The sequence below is a fragment of the Saimiri boliviensis genome, chromosome X, assembly GCF_048565385.1.
Source record: "Saimiri boliviensis isolate mSaiBol1 chromosome X, mSaiBol1.pri, whole genome shotgun sequence".
NCBI classification, from domain to species: Eukaryota; Metazoa; Chordata; class Mammalia; order Primates; family Cebidae; genus Saimiri; species Saimiri boliviensis.
Window position 1 is genome coordinate 62,585,130 of NC_133470.1, and position 24,222 is coordinate 62,609,351.

General features: G+C 40.0%; 1 pseudogene; it reads left to right on the forward strand.

Annotated features, from left to right (window-relative positions):
- Positions 1–21,243: 21,243 nt before the first annotated feature.
- LOC120366579 (large ribosomal subunit protein eL8 pseudogene) lies at positions 21,244–23,273 on the forward strand (annotated as a pseudogene).
- Positions 23,274–24,222: the final 949 nt, after the last annotated feature.

Consider the following 24,222-nt stretch of genomic DNA (forward strand, 5'->3'; position numbering starts at 1 on the left):
GTATATAATGAAGTTCTTGGGTAGAATTTTCTGTAAATATCTACCAGGTCCATTTTCCCTATAGAACAATTTAAGACCAGTGTTTCTTGATTGACTTTCTGCCTCAATGATGTATCTAGTGCTGTCAGTGGAGTGTTGATATCCTTTACTATTATTCTGTTTCTATCTATCTTTTCTCTTATGTCTAGTAATTGTATAATGAATCTGGGAACTCAAGAGTTAGGTGCATATATGTTTAAAATTGTATTACAATATCTTCTTGTTGCTTTGATTTTTTATCACTATATAATGACTTTTTGACTTATTTTAGTGTTGTTGCTTTAAAGTCAGTTTTATATGATATATGAATGCCTACTACTGGTTGCTTTTGATTTCCATTTGCATGGAATACCTTTTTCTACTCCTTTGCTGTGAGTTTATAAGAATCATTACACGTTAGGTGCATCTCTTGAAAATATGTAGTTTGTGACTTTTTTATCCATTCTGCCAATCTGTATTTTTTAAGTGAAGCATTTAGACCATTTACATTCAATGTTAATATTGAGACATGAGGTACTGTTCCAGAGATACTTTGTTTTCTTCATTGTGATATTGTTTCATAGGCTCTGTGAGTCTTATGCTTTGAAGAGGTTCTATTCTGGTACGTATAATACTTTGGTTTCAATATGTAGAAATATTTTTACCATTTCTTGTAGATCTGGTCCGGTCTGTCAGTGACCATTTTCCTCAGTACTTGCTTGTCTGAAAAATACTTTATTTCTTCTTCATTTATAAAACTTAGTTTTATGGGATACAAAATTCTTGACTGACAGTTATTCTGTTTAAGGAGGCTAAAGTTAAGACCTTAATCAATTCTAGCTAAGTAAAATTAATCAGTTCTAGTAATCAATTAATCAATTCTAGTAAGTTTTCTGCTGAGAAGTCTGCTGTTAATCTAATATAATTTTCTTTACAGGTTACCTGATGGTTTTGTCTGACTGCTCTTTTCTACAGTTTGATTTTAGATAGTCTGATGATTACGTGCCTCTGTGATGTTCTTTTTGCAAGGAATCTCTCAGGAGTTATTTGAACTTCTTGTATTTGGATGTCTAAACCTCTAGCAAGGCCCAGACATTTTATTCAATTATTCCCTCAGATAAATTTTCCAAACTCTTTTTTTGTTCTCCCTCAGGATCACCAGTGATTTTTATGTTTGGCCATTTTACATAATTCCATATTTCTTGGAGACTTTGTTCATTTCTTTTGATTCTTTTTTATATTTTTTTTTACTTTAAGTTCTAGAATATATATGCAGAATGTGCAGACAGGCCAATTTATTACATAGGTATATGTGTGCCATGGTGGTTTGTTGCACCTATCAACTCATCACCTAGGTTTTAAGACCTGCATGCATTAACTATTTGTTCTGATGCTCTCCCTCCCATCACCCACCCCTGACAGACCCCAGTGTATGTTGTTTCCCTCCCTGTGTCCATGCGTTCTTATTGATCCACTCCCACTTATGAGTGAGAACACGTGGTGTTTGGTATTCTGTTTCTGGGTTAGTTTTTGGGCTGAGATGAGAGGTTTTCTAAATATAGAATCATGTTGTCTGCAAACAGAGACAATTTGACTTCCTATCTTCCTACTTGGATACCCTTTATTTCTTTCTCTTGCCTAATTGCCCTGGCCAGAACTTCCAATACTATGTTGAATAGGAGTGGTGAGAGAGGACATTTAACATAAAGGGATATGGAATTATATCAAAGGCCTTTTCTGCATCAATTGAAATCGTCATGTGGTTTGTGTCATTAGTTCTGTTTATGTGATGAATTATGTTTATTATTTTTTTTAATTTTACTTTAAGTTCCAGAATACAAGTGCAGAATGTGTAGGTTTGTTACATAAGTATATGTGTGCCATGGTGGTTTGCTGCACCTATCAACCTGTCACCTAGGTTTTAAGCCCTGCATGCATTAGCTATTTGTCTTAATGCTCTCCCTCCCCTGACCCCTCATCCCTCACCCCCTGACTGGCCCAGGTGTGTGTTATTTTTCTTCCCTTGCTATGTGTTCCCATTATTCAACTCCCAGTTATGAGTGAGAACATGCAGTGTTTGGTTTTTTGTTCCTGTGTTAGTTTGTTGATGATGATGGCTTCCATATTCATTCATATCCCTGCAAAAGGGGTTCTCACCTAGTTGGGTGGCATGGGAAGCAGGACCAATTTGGCTGTTCCAAGATGGAGGGGGTGTGCTGTGCAATAGGGAAACCCACTCATCTGGGCTGCCCAGATTCCTCAGAGGTTGCAGGAGGAAAGACTAAATCTGCTGGTCGGCAGAGACTATGGCCACTTTTCACCCTAGGGACTCAGGCCCAGGGAGATAAGAATTCTATCCCTGAGCCCATGACTGGAATTGGAATTTCTACAGGGAGATCCTGCAGCTGCAGTATTGGCTGCAGCCCCACCTTCGAGGAGATAACATGGCTTAGACAGCAGGAAGCCACAGCAGTGGTGATGGCTGCCCCTCCCCACAGGAACCCGTCAGAATTAGGCTGATTTTAGCCTATGGGCTGTTGAAAATCTGTGCAGTTCTGTGGTTGAAACCCAAGGCCCCAGTTGTGTGAGCTCACAAGTGGAATTTTCTGATCCATGGGTTGCACAGTTTCGTGGAAAAAGCATGGTTTCCCAACTAGGTAGCCTGCTTACCCACCTCCTCTCTTGGCTGGGGGTGGGGGCTCCCCTACTCCATGTGGCTCTCAGATTGGCCGCTGTACTACACTGCCCTTCCTCCCTTTCCATGGATTATGCCAACTGCCTTATCAGTCCTAATGACAAAACCTGGATACTTCCGTTGCCAGTATAGGATTTGCATGCTTGGTGTAGTCTATTGTTAAATCCACTGCATTTTGTAGTTTTCAAAATGTATATTCCATTTCCAAAAGTTCTGATTTTTTCTAAATATATCTATTTCTTTTAAAAAAATTTTGTTTTTTAAACTTTCTTTATGTTCACTTTCACTTTCTCTTGTATCTCCTTCAGTAACTCAAAATCCAATGTTTTGAATTCATTATCTGGTATTTCAGATTTTTATATTGGTTTGGATCTATTGCTGAAGAACTAGCATGTGTCTTTTGGGGGTGCTATAGAACCTGTTTTATTATATTGCCAGAATTATTTTTCTGGTTTCTTTTCATTTAGGTAGACTATTTCTTTTAATTATTTTTAAATTCTACTTGTGGTTATTTCCTTTTTTTTTCCCTTTGAGGATATGACTTTAATGAGCATAGTTTATTGTAACCTAATTTGGCTCTGAGTGTTTTTAGAGATAAAGACTCTGTATGAGTTCCCTGGTTATACAGAGTCTTTATCATTGCTTACTCAGATGCTGGTTGCAGTAGCAATATTCTCAATGTGTGAGCAGGTTTACTGTCTCCTGTAGAGTTGAAGTGGCAGAGGTCACTTGAAACTTATATTTATCCCCAGTGGTGTGTATTTTTTATTGATTTATTTTTTCTCACTATTTTATTTACTAGGTTGAATAGTTCTGGCTTTAGGGCAGTAGGGGACAGTGCCTATGGGTGAAAACTGGCTGTGGTAAAAGCAGTAGGCAAACACAATACCCAGTAGTGGGCAGACAATCCAACCTTGGCACAGGTGGCTGGGGGAGCTCCCAGTGAAACACACTGAGGTCCTTTCATAGAAGGGAGAAAGCCATCTCAGCTCCCCTGTCAGGCCAGCAGGACAACAATCTGCCTCCCAGTCACACTCCTGACACAGTGTTCCTGCTATTCAGATCAGACAGTTATCTCTTTTCATCTGTAGGAATGCTCATGTTCAATGCAGAGAGGAATGGTGGCTCTACTAGTGCAAGCCTGAACCTGGAAGGCACTCCTTTTGGGGGGGATGCTGTCACTCTGAAGTGCTCCAGAAAGGCTGTTTATAGGTTCAACCATGCCAAGTTCTCATGGGAGAAGCTGCACCTGTGTCTGCAACAGTGGGTAAGGAGGAGAGGAAGTCCATCTCTCCAAGACCCTTCACAAGCACCAGGGCTGCCAGACTGTTGGAGTAGAGCCACATAACTTTCCACACTGAGCTCAGTCCTGCACTTGTGCCTCTTCTGAAAGAAACTTCCCACAAACAGAAGGTTCGGGGACTCAAGGCCTGCCTTCTGGATTCTTTTGTCAAACAGGGTACTCTTGATGCGGTTCACCCCCTTTTTTTCAGAAACAGGAGTTCCTCAGGGTCAGACTACTGTGAATGCTGCTGGTCCTCTGAGTCTAGCTGCCCAGTGGGGATTCCAGACTCCATGCTGGTGCTGGAGAATGTCTACAAGGGATCCAATAAAATGACCTTTCCCAGCCATCATACAAAGTATCCCAGCAGCAGATACCAGCATCAGCTCTGATGGGGATGGCAGGGGAGTGATATAGACTCTGTGAGATTCCTTGGTTATAAATAGACTTAATGTGTTGGCTTTCTCAAATGCAAACTATAATATTAATAAACTGGTCACATGGTTAGACTCAGGACTTCCAATTTAGCCAGAGTGATCCAGGCAATGGTGACATCAGAAAAGAAGAAAAACAGTACAAAAGGAATGTAAGAATTACCTGTTTATTACTTGTGTTTGAAATGTTTCCCTTGGTTTCAGATGGAAAGAAACATAGGAAGGCAATGATAACTGTCATAGTGATAACTGTTATCACTATAGACTAGTTGTAATATTCTGTGACTGCTTTGAGGGTTTTTTTGTTTTGATGTTTTATTTTATTCCAGTCTTTTTCCAGAGATATTTTGAGTATTGTCTTGTTTAGGATTTTGTTTTTGCTACTCTTGTCATTCTGTGCATTTTTTGTTGAAAATTTGGGAATTTAAAGGGTGTGAGAGCTGTTTTATTTCTGATAAAGCAGCTTCTAAGTAAAAACAATATTCTGTGAAAGTCAGAAGTTTTTCACTCTACTCAACAACCTACTGTTAGTTTGTGTATTAGAATTCTCCAGAGGGACAGAATTAATAAAATAGATGTATATGCAAATGGGAGTTTATTAAGGAGTATTGACTTGCACTATGGTAAGGTGAAGTCCCACAGTAGGCTGTCTGCAAGCTGAGGAGCAAGGAAGCCAGTCCAAGTCCAAAACCTCAAAAGTAGGGAAGCCAACAAATGCAGTCTTCAGTCTGTGGCCAAAAGCCTGAGAGCCCTTGGAAAACCACTGGTGTAAGTCCAAGAGTACAAGAGCTGAAGAACTTGGAGTCTAATGTTCAAGGGCAGGAAATATCCAGGAAGGAAGAAAGAGGAAGGCCAGCAGACTGAGCAAGTTGGCTTTTTCCACCTTCTTCTGCCTGCTTTATTCTAGCCAAGCTTGCTGTTTATTAGATGATGCCCACCCAGATTGAGGGTGTGTCTGCCTCTCACAGTCTGATGACTCAAATGTTAATCTCATTTGGCAACACACTCACAGACACATACAGGAACCATATTTTGCATCCTTCAATGAAGTTGACACTTAATCATCACAGTTTGCCAAATATTGGGGAGCCATCTAAGTTTTCAGTGTTATTCCTTTAGTAATGGAAAAATGCCCTGCTTTCTGCATGGCAAAATGTTATGATTTCACTCAAAGTTCACTTTTGTTTAGGAAGTTTAGTGGTTTGTTTATAGTTTTAAAAAAAACAAAAACAAAAAAACAGTAGCTCCACTGAAAGTTTATCCCCCCAATTCCTGGTCTTTTCTATTATACATGTTCCCTTTGTCATTAAAGTCAAAATTCTAAATTTCACATCTCTCTCCACCTCTTCTAATTGGAACACATCCCTTTATAAAGCTAATATTGCAATCCTCAATAGCCTCATTCTTTGCAGCATAAATAGCTATACTTTGTATATGCATGTACATGATTATGCTACTTGCCACGTCTCTTTAAATTGTTAATGTCAGCTTTTTCTCAGTCAATTGCAATGGATATCCATTTGTGTCCTAGGTAGATGGTCATGAATCTAAACTCACAAACAGGCCAAAGCTTTGGAACATATGCATAAAGTATCCTATTTCTTATTTGTATTATTACCAAAGTCATATGTTTTATCTTTATAGCCTAACCGTCCCCTTGGGTGTTTGGAACTTCTAAGTGAGATGCCCATTTGAAACATAAGGGTTAAGATTACTTTAAGCTTCAGAGATATGGTGGGTTTGTTCTTTGGAATTTGAGACATAGAAAACTCATATTTCATTAAGAGGCACTTAATAGGAGCATTTTTACACTGTTGGTGGGAGTGTAAATTAGTTCAACCATTGTGGAAGACAGTGTGGCGATTCCTCAAGGACCTAGAAATAGAAATTCCATTTGACCCAGCAATCCCATTACTGGGTATATATCCAAAGGATTATAAATCATTCTACTATAAGGACACATGTACACGAATGTTCATTGCAGCACTGTTCACAATGGCAAAGACCTGGAACCAACCCAAATGCACATCGATGATAGATTGGACAGGGAAAATGTGGCACATATACGCCATGGAACATTATGCAGCCATTAAAAACAATGAGTTCGTGTCCTTTGTGGGGACATGGATGAACCTGGAAACCATCATTCTCAGCAAACTGACAAAGAACAGAAAATCAAACACGGCATGTTCTCACTTATAGGTGGGTGTTGAACAATGAGAACACACAGACACAGGGAGGGAAGCAACACACACTGGGGTCTGTCAGGGGGAAATAGGGGAAGGAGTGCAGGGGGTGGGGAGTTGGGTAGAGATAGCATGAGGAGAAATGCCAGATATAGATGAAGGGGAGGAAGGCAGCAAATCATGCTACCATGTGTGTACCTATGCAACAATCTTGCATGTTCTTCACATGTACCCCAAAACCTAAAATGCAATTAAAAAATAAAATAAAAATAAAAACAAAAATAAACAAAAAAGAATGATAAAATATTAAATCACTTTGACCTAACAATTTAACTTTTATAATTCTATTCTGACAGAGTAATCAGAAATTTTGATAAATTTGAATGTATAAAATATCACATAGAAATTAAAATGTTTAAAGTATTCAAAAAAAAAAAAAGAGGCACTGATGTATTTTATGCTAGTTGCCTGATGATCCTTAGAGCTTTTAGAGCTTAGTGGTATTCCTTCCTATTTCTTTCCCCTCCTTAACCAAGTTCTAGAAAAGAACTTATCTCCTTTCTCTAAACTTTCTAGACTCCTGAACTTTTATCTACCAAGCTCTAGCATGCCACATTAATACAGAAATTAGTACCTCAGGGGCAATCATGCATAGTCATTGCTGACAAAAAGAGTCAAACTGTGTAAAAATATTTGAAGAGATTTATTCTGAGCCAAATATGAGTGATTATGGCCCACGACACAGACCTCCAGAGGTCCTGAAAACATGTGCCCCAGGTGGTCAAGATGCAGCTTGGTTTTATACATTTTAAGGAGGCATGTCTCCATCAATGAAACACATTTAAGAAATACATTGGTTTGGTCCAGAAAAGTGGGACAACTAAAAGCAATGGTGGAACTTCCAGGCTATAGGTAAATTTAAACATTTTCTGATTGACAATTGATTGAGTTTATCTAAAGACCTGAGATTCTAGAAAGGAAATTTTCAGGTTAAGATAATAGATTGTAGGCCGGGCGCGGTGGCTCAAGCCTGTAATCCCAGCACTTTGGGAGGCCGAGGCGGGTGGATCACGAGGTCAAGAGATCGAGACCATCCTGGTCAACATGGTGAAACCCCGTCTCTACCAAAAATACAAAAAATTAGCTGGGCGTGGTGGCGCGTGCCTGTAATCCCAGCTACTCAGGAGGCTGAGGCAGGAGAATTGCCTGAACCCAGGAGGCGGAGGTTGCGGTGAGCCGAGATCGCGCCATTGCACTCCAGCGTGGGTAACAAGAGCGAAACTCCGTCTCAAAAAAAAAAAAAAAAAAAAAAAGATAATAGATTGTGGAGACCAAGGTTCTTTTGAAGTCTGATAGTCACTGCCCTTAGAGACCATAGATGATAAGTGTTTCCTATTCAGATCTTTAAAAGGTGCTAGACTTTTAGCTAATCTCTTTAGGATTGGGAGGACCCGGAAGAAAAAGATCTAGCTATGTTAACAGAGATTCTTTACAGATGCAAATATTTCCCCACAAAGGACAGCTTTGCAGGGCCATTTCAAGAAATGGCAAAGAAATGCATTTAGAGGCCAGGTGCGGTGGCTCAAGCCTGTAATCCCAGCACTTTGGGAGGCCGAGGCGGGTGGATCACGAGGTCAAGAGATCAAGACCATCCTGGTCAATATGGTGAAACCCCGTCTCTACTAAACACAAAAAATTAGCTGGGCATGGTGGCACATGCCTGTAATCCGAGCTACTCAGGAGGCTGAGGCAGGAGAATTGCCTGAACCCAGGAGGTGGAGGTTGCAGTGAGCCGAGATTGCGCCATTGCACTCCAGCCTGGGTAACAAGAGCGAAACTCCGTCTCAAAAAAAAAAAGAAAAGAAAAAGAAAAAAGAAATGCATTTAGAGGTAAATTAGTTTAATTTTCTTCCTTGTCTTATAATGTTATGCCAAAGTTAGATGGGAAAGTTAAGTCACAATATATATAGGGTTAAATAAAACCAATTCAATGAGAATTTATGATTTGTAGGACATGACTCCCCACACCTTTTAGATAGGAATTTGGGCAATATGAAAAAATAAGAGTTTAGCCCTCCCCATGTATTTTTCTCAAAAATTATAGATTGATGGGAACAGAGATTTGGAGACCAAAGAAGCCAAAGTGGGTCCCATTCCTTTCTCTCTCTAAATTAACCTCTGTGATGTGGCAAGCTTTCATGTTCTAGGTCATAAAGAAGTAAGGACAAGAGGGAACAAATAATAGTTGAGTACCCTTTATAGGACATCTCTGTTTTAAGTAGCTTTAAAATATTAGGGTAAAGAACATTGCTCTCACTTCCTCTGACCGCCCCCCCCCCCACCACCAAGTCTTACTTTCCAGTTTCCACCATTTTGTGTAGCCCCTCCTAGACTTCATTAGGGAGAATATAACAAGAAAGCCACTTCCACTCTGCATTTCACGAAAAAGATATTTCTGCAGCCTGACTCTCATTTACAAAGTAGCACCTATAACTATACATGCTTTATCTCATTTCCACAAGTATCCTTTATCCCGTCTGCAAATTAGACTCATAGGAGCAAACTCACTCTCATCTGTCAATGTCCAGTACTATATATAAACACGATTAATTTATAAGGCTTTTAACTCCAGATATTTATCAGAGGGCACATTGAAGTCATGAAGGGTCAAGCTCTGTCAATATCCATGAAGCTCTATACTCTTGAATATTAGCCAGAGAACAGTTGACTAGCCATTGCAGGTTAGAAGTTTTTTTCTGTGGTGCTCAAAGCCCATTCACTCACAGAAAAAAAATCTGGTTTCAGTCTCTCCTTCCTCTTTCATATATATTCCCCCACTAAAAAGTACTAAGTAGAGAGGAGTTTGAGAAACTAAACCCTCCTTACTCTTGCCCTTGAGAAGTTTATAAATATGAAATTCATGGCAAATGTAAGCTCAATCTGACTCCACAATATGACATTTGTAAAATTCTAACTTTATGATTCTTCAATAAACTCATTGGTGATTTCTAGTATCATATTTTTCCTGGCTTTGCTCAAAACTTTAGCAGAGTGCACAAGTACAATATAATTTTCTAAATATATTTTAAGATATTAAATAAATGTCAGATATGTTGGCTCACACCTGTAATCCCAGATCTTTGGGAGGCCAAGGCAGGTGGATCGCTTGAGGTCAGGAGTTTAAGACCAGTCTAGCCAACATGGCGAAAACCTGTTTCTACTAAAAATATAAAAATTAGCCAGGCATGGTGGTGGGTGCCTGTAATCCCAACTGCTCAGGAGGCAGAGGCATGAGAATTGCATGAACCTGGGAGGCAGAGGTTGCAGTGAGTCGAGATCGCACCACTACACTGCAGCCTGGGTGACACAGTGAGATTCCATCTCAATTAAAAAAAAAAAATTAATAAAAGGTTATTCAACCTTGTTACTAAAGTCATATGTTGCAACCTTATAGCCTGACCATCCCCCTGGGTATTGGTAAACCCGAAGACTCCTCCCTTCAGGACTTCACAAGCACAATCTTTTTGAAATAACTGAAAGCTTCTGCTTTTGATACCAGCAGCAAATGATCCTGGAGATTGGTGATTGTAAGAGCTTATGTAAGTTTAGCACAGCATGGGGTTAGGTATCAGACTTGGATTTGAAACTATATTTTGTCACTTATTATCTAGATGGTTTTAGGCACATTGACTTTTTTCATTTAAATTATATTTTTATATTTGCTGGTTTATTACAAAAGATACTACAAAAGATATAGATGAAGAGAAGTGTAAGATAAGGTATAGGTAAAGAGGTGTAGAGCTTCTATGCCTTCCCTGGGTGTGCCACTCTCCAGGAACCTCCATATGTTCCGCTATCTAGAAGCTCTCTGAACCATGTCCTCCTGGGTTTTTATGAAGATTTCATTACATAGGCATGGTTGATTAAACCGTTGGTCATTGGTAATCAACTTGACCTTCTGCCTCTCTTCCCTTTCCAGAGTTTGGGGGATGGGGTTGAAAACCCAAGCCTCTAATCATGCCTTTGTCTTTCTGGTGACCAGCCCCACCCTGAAGCCATCAGTCAACATTACCATATAAAAAGACAGCACTTTGGCAATTTCAAGGGTTTTAGGAGTTATATGCCAGGAAACTGGGATGAAGACCAAATACAAATTTTACAATATCACAGTCTACCCCTGGTCTTTGAACCTGGATCCCTTACCTCAAAAGGGCATGCAATGCAAAAGATATTGAATCACATTCAGTCATTAATTAGTCCAGGCCACTCAAGTTTACAGGCTTCCTTTTAATCTTGTCAGTTTCTGAAAGCAGCTGTTGTCTCAGCAAACATACAGCTTCATACATTCAGGCATCTGGAATAATTGGGCTAAGAGACAGTGTTATCTCTTGCTGAGTGTCTTTTGAAATACTAATGTAATGTTTAATTTCTCTCAATTTTTAACCCATTTATTTACTCAAACTCTTTTACTTTTGGAAGGAATATTAGAAACACCACTGCTTCTAACACCCTTCTAATCCAACACCACTGTGCTGGATTGCAGACAGAAATACTAATCTAGCAAGTGCCTCCTCCTCAGTCTACTCCCATTCAAATAAGGTAAGGTTACATAGATACAGAACTAGTGGGCTATTTTTACCACCAGGGAATATAGCTACCTATATTCACTATTAGCCTCAACTGTGCCAAATGGGGTGAAAGCACAATCTACCCCATAAGGCCCTTAGAAATTCTAGCATAAAGGTTTAAAGGTAAAGTTTCCTGCTTAAAAATCATTCCTGTTTTTAGCACTTATAATTGAAGCCCTGGTCCTAGGACCACCACCTCAGGTAGAGGAGAGAAAAAAAATTGAGGCAATTTGGAGAAGAACAAAAAAACGTAGTTATACCAGTATACTCCTCCTCTGTTAACAAAACTACAGTTTTACCAGCATCCTCCTGAGGTCAACCAAAAGAAAACAGATTTTAAAAAATCTAGTGGGGACAATCTAGTCCTACTCATATACTGTGAGTACACACTTGTGAAGGTATATAAGCCAGCCCTTCATATCTTGATTTCTCACCCATTTTAGACAACCAGTATTTCAATTGTTTCTTCTTCTTTATGCTATTTATCTGAGGAGAATAGCTCTTTGTCCATTGCTGGATATTACTGGCTGTACAGTAGATTCCTTTGGTCTGAAGAAAGGACTATTGGCCGTTTAAATCCATGCAAATCTTCTGTTCTGATTAATGGTACTCTGAACATTTGCATCTTCCATTAGATAGGCAAAAGCCACTTTAGAGTTAGCATCTATTCCTGTCAAGACCCACTCGTAGTCCCTCAGGGCTACCAGCATTAGTCTTACTTGCCACCTATGTTCAGGACCTTCCCACCAAGGAATCTGTCTCATAGCCATTGGCAGTTTCTGTCTTTCTTGCTGACAAATAGAACAGTTTTTACTGGCATTCTGTGCCTGAGGGGGTGCAAATGGAGCATGTCTTGATTCATTCCATCTCTGCACTGCTGCAGTATCCATCCTCATTTCCATAAAAAAAAAAAAAAAAAAAAAAAAAAAAGTCTTTCTGGTATATTCTGAGAGGTCCTATGTGGTTTGCCTCTTGATTTCTCTTAACCCTAAACAGCTGCCTCCTTTTTGGTACTAGATGGCACTCTAAACTTAGGTTTGCTATAGCTCTCAGAGAAGTTCAGAGGACTGCCTTTTTCTGATATAGGGGTTGGTTCCCAAAGAGAGTACCTCAGCTGTGGTTTATGCCCAGACAACCCAGCGAACACACCTCCTACAGCATGATGCTGCTGAAATTCCTCTCTGATTTGGTATCTCCTTTGGCTGAGAGAAAGAACAACGCTTGAGTTTTATGTTCTAGAGTTGCTAGCTCCACAATTACTATTTTTCTCTAGCCACCTTCAGGGGTTTTTCTCCCTAGAGTCTAATAATGCTTCCCATTGGTGGAGTCCCTCCCAATGGTTCTCCATTGTGCTTGCTTCACAATGCTTCACAAAAACAGATTTCCTGATTTTCTTAAGGTGATAGGGAAGTTGGTTGTCCATTTTGATGACAATTTCTCATTTTTTTTCCACTGGAAACCATGAGTCTGGAACAACTTTTTCAGGTGGTTCCTGGCAGCTTGGGAGAGTAACATCAGAAAGAAATCTAATTCTCCTATTGTTATCTTCTAGTTTTTCCAATTCTCTATGACCCAGGGATCATTACAGCCTGTTTTCAGTTCTGGAAAATTGCTGATGATAACTGTCATACTGAAATAGTTGTTTTTTGTTCTCTGTGAGGAAGAGTGATACCAGATTGCTCCTACTCCACCATTTTGGTGACATAACTCCCCCAAAACTAGCTTTCTTTTAATTGCAAGATTGCTCAGTGCATTTGTTTACTGAGATAAAATTCACATGACATAAAATACACCATTTTAAAGCCTACAAACCAGTAGTTTTTAAAACATTCACACTGTTGTAGAGGTATTGCTGCAGTCCAATTTTAGAGTATTTTCATCACCACCACCCAACAAACTTTGTACCTGTTAAGGTACATTTTTTCCTGCCTCTAGCCACAGGCAACCACTAATCTGCTTTCTATTTCTATGAATGTGACATATTCTAAACATTTTATATAAAAGGAATCATATAATATGTGACCTCTTATGTCTGGCTTAGCATAATATGTTTAAGGTTAATTCTTCTAAAATGTATCACTACTTCATTTTTATGATCAAATAATGTGTAATTGTATGGACATACTTTTTATTAATTCATTAGTTACTGGACATATGGGATGTTGGTATCTTTTGCTAATATGAATAGTGCCACTATGAACATTCATGTACAGCTATTTTTTAGAACACCAGTGTTTACTACTGTGTATAAACCTAGGAGTGGTATTACTTGGTCTTATAATAATGCTATGTTTAACATTTGGAGAAACAGCTAAAAGGTTTTACATAGCAGCTCAATTTTATATACTTACTAGTAATGTATAAAAGTATAGTTTCTTCCCCAGACTTGACCAAACTTGTTATTTTACTTTTTATTTTAGACATTCAAATGTGTGTGAAATGCCATCTCTTTATAAACTTGATTTGCATTTTTCTAATTACTAATAATGTTAAGTATGTTTTAATGTGCTTATTGAACATTTGTGTATCATTTTTAAAGAAATATCTATTCTAGTACTTTCTTCATTTTTTAAAATTAATTGCATTTTCATTTTTGAGTTGTAAGAGTTTATTATATATACTATATACTAGGCTCTCATCATGTTACAGGAAAGGGATCCAATCCAGACCCCAAGAGAGGGTTTTGGATCTCATCCAAGAAAGAATTCAGAATGAGTCCGTAAAGGGAAAGTAAATTTATTAATAAAGTAAAGGAATAAAAGAATGGCTACTCCATAGACAGCAGACCCAAGAGCTGCTGGTTGCCCATTTTTATGGTTATTTCTTGATGGTATGCTAAACAAGGGGTGAATTATTCATACCTCCCCTTCTAAGACAGTATAGGGTAACTTCCTGATTTTGCTGTGGCATTTGTAAACTATCATAGTTCTGGTGGGAATGTAGTAGTGAGGACAACCAAAGGTCACTCTGGTCAACATTTTGGTTCTGGTGGGTTTTAGCCAGCTCCTTTACTGCTATCTGTTTTATCAGCAAGGTCTTTATGATCTGTCACAGGATCATATAGGAGGTTGGCACAAGATACAAATCACAAAGATCTTACTGATAAAACAGGTGACTCCTATCTTATCCTGTGACTTAGAAGGCCATAACCATCTGGGAATGCAGCCCAGTAGATTTCAGCCTTATTTTATTCAGCTTTTATTCAAGATGAAGTTGCTCTGTTTCAAATGCCTCTGACATTTCCCTCCTTCTATTTATAAGACAACCCTTAATCTTAATGGTTGCAGAGGGATGAAGATCCATCTTCTGTAACTGCTTTAGGCTGAATAGGGTCAATGATACTCCTACCTATTAGGATCTTTTGTATTCAAGATAGAGAAGAGTTCAGTCAGAAAACGGTATGGCAAGGGCCATTTATGACTCTTGAGTTCTGACAAAAGGTGATATCTGAAAGAGTTATAAGTGTTTAAGAAAACATTTGGAGGGATGGAGGGGAGTGGAGGGAAGGGTCAGCAGTGAGTGGGGAAGATGGGGAGGGATAACACCAGGAGAAATGCCTGATGTAGGTGATGGGGGGTGGGGGTAATGGTGATAGCAAACCAGCATGGCATGTATGTACCTATGCAATAATCCTGCAGGATGCAGGATGGGCACATGTACCCCAGAGCCCAAAGTACAATAAAAAATAAAAATTTTTTAAAAAGACAGAACATTCGATAAGCTTGCTCTGCATTCCTATGCAAAGAGTACAACAGCAATATATTCCACAGCAGTAAAACAAAATAAGTAAAATTATCCAAGTAAACTAATAAGAAGGCTTTCCATAAACTGGGAAACTATTGGAACCAAGCTAATATGGGGTTTTTAGCCAATTCCACTACATGCCCAGAATTAGGGTACTGATCTAGATTATTACATTACCCAACCCTCTCGTTTCTTCTGAGCAGTAGCCAGAGATCACTGGGTTGGTTCACAGGAATCAGCAGGGTTAGACTAAATTGCAGAAACAAACTTAAAAACAACTGATGAGACTAGAATTTAATATCAAGTGTACTGCAGTTCTTGAAACATAACATTTCTCTCTAGTTACTAATTTTTCTAAAGACAAATCATGGTAGGACTAATTTGCTTTATTAAACTTGGCTGGGTTATTTGTATAAAGTACAGGAAAAATAATTATTTTTTCATACAAGCTCTTTTTTAAATAGGCCTTAATGGAATTCTTTCCATAGAATAAATTTCAGATAAGTATTTTTGAAGCAAGCCTAGTCATACATTTGTACCCTCAAATACCTACAAGTCGGGTAATTTTCTCCCCTTTTGAGGTTCCAAGATAACTTGGGGCTCCTGGACCTGTTAGAACATGACATTATTAGGCCAGGCACAGTGGCTACTACCTGTAATCCCAGCACTTTGGAAGACCAAGGCAGGTGGATCACCTGAGGTCAGGAGTTTGAGAGCAGCCTGGCCAACATGGTGAAACCCTGTCTCTACTAAAAATATAAAAATGCTGGATGTGGTGGTAGGCGACTCTAATCCCAGCTACTCAGGAGGCTGAGGCAAGAGAATCACTTGAACACAGGAGGCAGAGGTTGTAGTGAGCTGAGATTGCACCATTGCACTCCAGTCTGGGTGACAAAGAGAGACTCCATTGAAAGAAAAAAAGAGAGAGATTCTTTACTTACCACAGGTTAGAAATCCTGTACAGGGGCTGTGGAGACAAAGGTATAACACTGCCGAAGCGACCCAGCTGGTTCTTGAACAAGGACACTCCCGTTCCCCTGCAGTCATGTTTATTGCCATGATGGCCATATTGTCCTGCCAGGTTTCCCCCTCCCATGCTCACTCTGCTGATTCTTCTCAAATCTTATGTCCCTGACCCTCCTATCCTCCGTCCTGTTACCTGGACTGAACCTGCTTTTCCTGTTTATTTGAATGATACTTCTCTTTTTGGCTTCCCCTCCTCCACTCATATTACCCCTCAAACTGCCAATTACTCTTATTTTGCCCAAGCTGCTTCTCCCCCTATGTGTTTTTATGCGTCGAAAATATGGGACCAACTTGCTCTCAATAATCGCATTCCCTTCTTACCTATTCTCCCCTCTACCAATGGTCCCTTTTGCTTTGAATTAGGAATGAAGCATCTCACCACATTTGAAGGCCCTTCTGCCCTCCTTAAGGGCGAAACCTCTTTCTATAATAGGGACTGGCTTCTCACCTATCTTGGTATCAAAGAATTGTGGAATTCTTCCTCTCCTGATTTCCTGTCTGTTCCCCGCTCTCTCTGCCGTGTTGATAACTCCTCTCTTGACCCCTCTCCCCACTGGAAACTCTGCTACCCTAAACAACACACTGCCCTTACCTATACCCTTTCTACTGGTTTCACTCTTTATGATTGGTCTCTCCCTGTGTCGCTCTCCACCTCCTTTGACAGGTACAAGTCCCCTGGCGGCTGGGCCACTCCTATTTTTTCTACCTCCTCTGGCCACACCTACACGTCTCTCTGGCGTCTTTTTACTGCTCTTACCCCTAGTTATTGGCAGGCCGGTACCTGCAGTGTTTCTTACCCCTCTCACTCCCAACATTATGTCCAAGCCTGTGTTGCTTCTCCTTACGCCTTACTTTATGGTCATGTTAACATTTCCGTCTCTTCTGGTCACTACCACATTTCTTGCCCTTCTTGCACTCTTACCAACTGCATTGATTCCTCTGTTTTTCCTGCCCATACTATTCTCGTCGTTCATCAACCCCCTTATGTTATACTTCCTGTTAATGTTTCTGGCCCCTGGTATGATGAATATAGCCTGCAAATTTTACATGACATCCGCGATTTAATTGTCCACCCCAAACGTTTTCTGGGTATTCTTATTGCTAGTATTCTGACTATTGTTAGTATTGTGGCCACGGCTGCCACAGCAGCTGTAAGTTTAGCTCACAGTGTTCAAGCTGCCACATATGTTAATCATCTAGCCCACAATGTTTCTGTTTCTTTGGGTACTCAAATTGATATTGATTCTAAATTGGAGGCTAAGCTTAATGCTTTAGAACAAACTGTTACTGTTTTGGGTGACAAGGTTCATAATCTTCAGTCTCATCTCTGTTTCCATTGTCATGCTGATTATAATTCCATTTGTGTTACTAGTGCCCCTTATAATGATTCAGAATGGGACTGGCCTCTGGTCCGTGCCCATCTACAAGGCATTTGGAGTCACAACAATCTGTCTTTGGATATTTTTCGCTTACAGCATCAAATCCATGCAATTGACTTTTCTCGCAGACAGCTACCACAGGATGCCACTATCGCCCGTGACATTGTAAACACGTTGTCCTCTTGGATTCGTGGTTTTCATTTACCTTCCCTTTCTACCTTAATTGGCATTGGAGATTTTCTCCTTGTACTCATCATTCTCTTGCCGTTCCTCTTCCACCTTGTGTTCTCCTCCCTCCAGCGCCTTCAGCTCAAACTTTTTGAGCTGCATTTAAAAACAAAAAAAGAGGGAATTGTGGGGAACATTCCCGTTTGAGACCCTCAAAAGGTGTGAGTCTCACTATACGGTGAGTTTGATCCCAAACACAGTTTCCTACTGGAGGCAGTCGAGCTATCCGGAAATAGGAACTTAAAGATGAATGATCAGTTTCTAATATCAACCACAATATCGTTTGGGCCTAAAACTATGCGTTGCTGCTAGACCGAGTGACCCCCTGCCAGCAACCGGTTCCTGCTTTTAACTTTTTTATGACTCTTTAAGAATAAGCCTTAAACCTTTTCTTTATATACTTGACTGCCTTGTACCCTAGATAATGGTTTAACTGTCGGGATATTTGCAAAGCAAATGCCACCATAAGGGATGGCTTTGATTTCTGACTCAGAGACTCCTGAATGGGGAAGTTGAGATAAGTTGAGTCAGGAGCAGACAAACGAGAATCCGAGAATCCGAGAATCCGGTTAAAAATATTCTGATGAGGAAAACCTGAAAACCTTTTCACATCTCAGTTCTAAAACAAGATCAAACCAGAGATACCTGCAGCCAGGAGGAATAATGTCTGGATGTAAACAAGCTTTGTGATCACAGGATATTCTGTTACTTTTTACAACCACTGATTGCGTATCTGATTTCTCTATTGTATAGGCCATGTAAGGTATACATTTGCATTTCCTCTTGCAACCATTGTATATCTGATTTCTCTCTTGTATAGGCCATGTAAGGTATACATTTGCATTTCCTCTTGCTATGACGTAAACCAGAGCAGAAGAAAGTGTATTTATTCCTGGCCTTTGAAAAATAAAATTTGCTGTTTAGGCACAGCCTATCAGCCCTCCAGACACCTCGCTTTCTCTCTCTCTGTCTTTTCCAAGCGCACTCCCTCTTCCAGGTATTGGGACCCTCTTGGAGGTCGAGAGACCCCCGGCAGATGTGCCTACCCGTCCTGGACGGTCCCTGACATAACACATTTCCACAGGTGGCCTGTATTGGATCTACAAGTTAAATTTGATTCCATAAAGGAAAGCATGCCATTCCAGTCAAAGCCTTGGTAATATAAACAGTCTCTCCAATCGTGTCCTGCTACAAAAGAAAACAGATTCTTATTATACTTATGCAAATGACTATATTGCCATAAGTTGAGAATACTCACAAATAGTTTCCAAATATTGGAGAAATCAGATAGAGACAAAAAAAATGCCCCAAATTTTGTTTACAGAAGTATACTTACTTGTTAAAAGCTGTAAATAGTAGCTGGGCGCGGTGTCTCATGCCTGTAATCCCAGAGCTTTGGGAGGCCAAGGCGGGTGGATCACGAGATCAAGAGATCGAGACCATCCTGGTCAACATGGTGAAACCCTGTCTCTACTAAAAATACAAAAAATCAGCTGGGCATGGTGGTGGGTGCCTGTAATCCCAGCTACTCAGGAGGCTGAGGCAGGAGAATTGCCTGAACCCAGGAGGCAGAGGTTGCGGTGAGCTGAGATCATGCCATTGCACTCCAGCCGGGGTAACAAGAGGGAAACTCCGTCTCAAAAAAAACAAAACAAAAACAAAAAAAACACCTGTAAATAGCTTAAAAGTTTTCTTAGGCCGGGCGTGGTGGCTCATGCCTGTAATCCCAGCACTTTGAGAGGCTGAGGTGGGTGGATCACAAGGTCAAGAGATCGAGACCATCCTGGTCAACATGGTGAAACCCCGTCTCTACTAAAAATACAAAACATTAGCTAGGAATGGTGGTGCGTGCCTGTAATCCCAGCTACTCAGGAGGTTGAGGCAGGAGAATTGCCTGAACCCAGGAGGCAGAGGCTGCAGTGAGCCGAGATCATGCCATTGCACTCCAGCCTGGGTAACAAGAGTGAAACTCCATCTCAAAAAAAAAAAAAAAAGTTTTCTTGACTGAAAAAACAAAAGATTAGCACTGTTTTATACAAAATTAAAATGATTGCTTTAGACTTCTTTAGTTTATGCAGTTAACTCATTTGATATTTTTGAACATCTCAGCTCTCCATGAGAGTTCTGAAAGTTGTTTCTTCTATTCTGCTGTCACAATTTCCAATGATATCAGTAACTTGCATTTTAAAACACTTGTTAGAGTTCTATAAATAAACCACCTTTTAAAGAGAATTAAAACAGGACAACAATTGTTGGCAAATTGCAAAACATCTTAGGACAGCCATAGTCAAAAACAGGATTCAGCTCTCTAGATTTCTCCTCTCTGAGCAGTGAATCTCTAAAAGAAAGGCAGCAGCCCTATTCAGGGGCTTATAGATAGAATTCCCATTTCCCTGGGATAGAGCACCAGGGTGAAGGGATAGCTATGGGCACAGCTTCAGCAAACTTACACGTTCCTGCTAGCTCTGAAGAGAGCAGCGGATCTCCCAGTACAGCACTCAAGCTTGCTAAGGGACAAACTGCCTCCTGAAGTGGGTCCCTGACCCCTGTGCCTCCTGACTGGTAGACATTTCCCAGCAGGGGTAGACAGATACCTCATATGGGAGAGCTCTGGCTGGCATCTGGCAACTGCACCTCTGGGATGAACTTTCCAGAGGAAGGGACAGGCAGCAATCTTTGCTGTTCTGCAGCCTCTGCTGGTGATACCCAGGAAAACAGAGTTTAGAGTGGACTTCCAGCAAACTCCAGCAGACCTGCAGCAGAGGGGCCTGACTGCTAGAAGGAAAACTAACAGAAAGGAATAGCATCAACATCAACCAAAAGGACATCCACACAGAAACTCCATCTGAAGCTCACCAACATCAAAGGCCAAAGGTAGATAAATCCATAAAGATAGGGAAAAACGAGCACAAAAAAGACTGAAAATTCCAAAAACTAGAATTATTAATCTCCTCCAAAGGAACAAAACTCCCCGCCAGCAAGGAAACAAAACTGGATGAGGAATGAGTTTGAAGAATTGACAGAAGTAGACTACAGAAGGCGGGTAATAACAAACTCCTCTGAGGTAAAGGAGCATGTTCTAACCAATGCAAGAAAGCTAAGAACCTTGAAAAAAGGTTAGGGGAATTGCTAACTAGGATAGCCAGTTTAGAAAAGAACATAAATTACCTGATGGAGCTGAAAAACACAGCACGACAACTTCATGAAGCATACACATGTATCAATAGCTGAATTGATCATGCAGAAGAAAGGATATCAGGGATTGAAGATCAACTTAATGAAATCAAGCATGGAGAAAAGATTAGAGAAAAAAGAATTTAAAAAAACTAATAAAGCCTCCAAGAAATATGAGACTACATGTAAAGACCAAACCTCCATTTGATTGGTATACCCAAAACTGATGGGGAGAATGGAACCAAGTTGGAAAATACACTTTAGGATATTATCCAGGAGAATTTCTCCAACCTAGCAAGACAGGCCAACATTCAAATTCAGGAAATACAGAGAACACCACAAAGATGAGAAGAACAACTGCAAGACACATAATTGTCAGATTAACCATGGTTGAAATGAAGGAAAAAATGTTAAGGGCAGCCAGAGAAAAAGGTTGGATTACTCACAAAGAGAAGCCCATCTGACTCACAGTAGATTCCTCTGCAGAAACCCTGCAAGCCAGAAGAGAGCAGGGGGCAATATTCAACATTTAAAAAAAAAAAAAAAAAAGAATTTTAAACCTAGAATTTCATATCCAGCCAAACCAAGCTTCATAAGTGAAGGAGAAATAAAATCCTTTACAGACAAGCAAATGCTCAGAGAATTTGTCAACACTAGGCCTGTGTTACAAGAGCTCCTGAAGGAAGCACTAAACATGGAAAGGAAAAACCAGTACCAGTCACTGGAAAAACATATCAAATTCTGAAAACCATTGACACGCTGAAGAAACTGCATCAACTAATGGGCAAAATAACTAGGTAGTATCATAATGACAGGATGGAATTCACACACAACAATATTAGCCTTAAATGTATATGGGCTAAATGCCCCAATTAAAAGAAACAGACCGGCAAATTGGATAAAGAGTCAAGACCCATAGGGGTGCTATACTCAGAAGACCCATCTCATGTGCAAAGACACACATAGCCTGAAAATAAAGGGATGGAGGAATATTTACCAAGTAAATGGAAAGCAACAAAAACAGCAGGGGTTGCAATCCTAGTATCTGATAAAACAGACTTTAAACCAACACAGATCAAAAAAGACAAAGAAGGGCATTACATAATGGTAACAGGATCAACGCAACAGGAAGAGCTAATGCTAACTATCCTAAATATATATGCACACAATACAGGAGCACCCAGATTTATAAAGCAAGTTTTTAGAGACCTATAAAAAGACATAGTTTCCCACATGATAATTGTGGGAAGCTTTAATACTCCAGTGTCAATACTAAATCAATGAAAGAAAATTAACAAGGATGTTCAGGACTTGATCTCAGCAATGGACCATGTGGACCTAATAGACAGCTACAGAACTCTCCACCCAAACTTGATAGAATATACATTCTTCTCAGCACCACATTGCACTTATTCTAAAATTTACCACATAATTGGAAGTAAAACATTCCTCAGCAAATGCAAAAAAAACCAGGAATCATAACAAACAGTCTTTCAGACCACAGTGCAATAAAATTAGAACTCAGGATTAAGAAACACAGTCTAAACCGCACAACTATGTGGACACAGAACAACCTGCTCTGGAATGACTGCTAGGTAAATAACAAAATTAGCTCTTCCCGACTGCCAAGATGCCGAAAGGAAAGAAAGCCAAGGGGAAGAAGGTGGCTCCGGCCCCTGCTGTCGTGAAGAAGCAGGAGGCCAAGAAAGTGGTGAATCCACTATTTGAGAAAAGGCCGAAAAATTCTGGAATTGGACAAGACGTCCAGCCCAAAAGAGACCTCACCCGCTTTGTGAAATGGCCCCGCTATATCAGGTTGCAGCGGCAAAGAGCCATCCTCTATAAGCGGCTGAAAGTGCCCCCTGCAATTAACCAGTTCACCCAGGCCCTGGACCGCCAAACAGCTACTCAGCTGCTTAAGCTGGCCCACAAGTATAGAACGGAAACAAAGAAAGAAAAGAAGCAGAGGCTGTTGGCCCGGGCAGAGAAGAAAGCAGCTGGCAAAGGGGACGTCCCCACTAAGAGACCACCTGTCCTCCGAGCAGGAGTTAACACCATCACCAACTTGGTGGTGAAGAAGAAAGCCAAGCTGGTGGTGATAGCCCACGATGTGGACCCTATTGAGCTCGTTGTCTTCTTGCCTGCCCTGTGTCATAAAATGGGAGTCCCTTACTGCATTATCAAGGGGAAGGCAAGACTGGGATGTCTGGTCCACAGGAAGACCTGCACCACTGTCGCCTTCACACACGTGAACTCGGAAGACAAAGGTGCTTTAGCTAAGCTGGTGGAAGCTGTCCGCACAAACTACAATGATAGATATGATGAGATCCGCCATCAATGGGGAAGCAATGTCCTGGGTCCCAAGTCTGTGGCTCGCATCGCCAAGCTTGAAAAGGCAAAGGCTAAAGAACTGGCCACAAAACTGGGTTAAATTGTAAAATTTTTTTTTAAAAAAAATAATAAAAATTTTCCTTCAGCCAGTGGGGTGGGGGGGGGAACAAAAAAAAAAAAAAATTAAGGCATAAATAAATAAGTTCTTTGAAATCAATGAGACCAAAGACAAAATATACCAGAATCTCTGGGACACAGTCAAAGCAGTGTTTAGAGGAAAATGTATAGCACTAAAATGCCCATAAGAGAAAGCAGGAAAGATCTAAAATTGACACCCTAACATCACAATTAAAAGAACTAGAGAAGCAAAAGCAAACAAATTCAAAAGCTAGCAGAAGAAAAAGAATAACTAAGATCAGAGCAGAACAAAAGGAGATAGAGACACAAAAGACCCTTCAAAAAATCAGTGAATTTATGAACTGGCTTTTTGAAAAGATTAACAAAATAGATAGACCACTATCCAAACTAATAAAGAAGAAAAGAGAGAAAAATCAAATAGACACAATAAAAAATTATAAAATGGATATTCCACTGATCCCACAGAAATATAAACTACCATCAGAGAATACTATAAACAACTCTACACAAATAAACTAAAAAATCTAGAAGAAATGGATAAATTCCTGGACACATAAACCCACCCCCAAAATTTCTTCCTCCAAGGAAGAAGTCAACTTTCTGAATAGACCAATAACAAGTTATGAAACTGAGGCAGTATTTAATAGCCTACCAACTAAAAAACGGCAAAGACCAGACGGATTCACAGCCAAATTCTGCCAGAGGTACAAAGAGGAGCTGGTACCATTCCTTCTGAAACTATTTCAAACAATAGAAAAGAGAAAGTCTTCCCTAACTCATTTTATGAGGCCAGCATCATCCTGATGCCAAACCTGGCAAAAATACAACAAAAAAGAAAATTTTAGACCAGTAACCCTCATGAATATCAATGTGAAAATCCTCAGTAAAATACCGGAAAAGCAAATCCAGCAGCACATCAAAAAGATTATTCACCATGATGGCTTTATCTCTGGGATGCA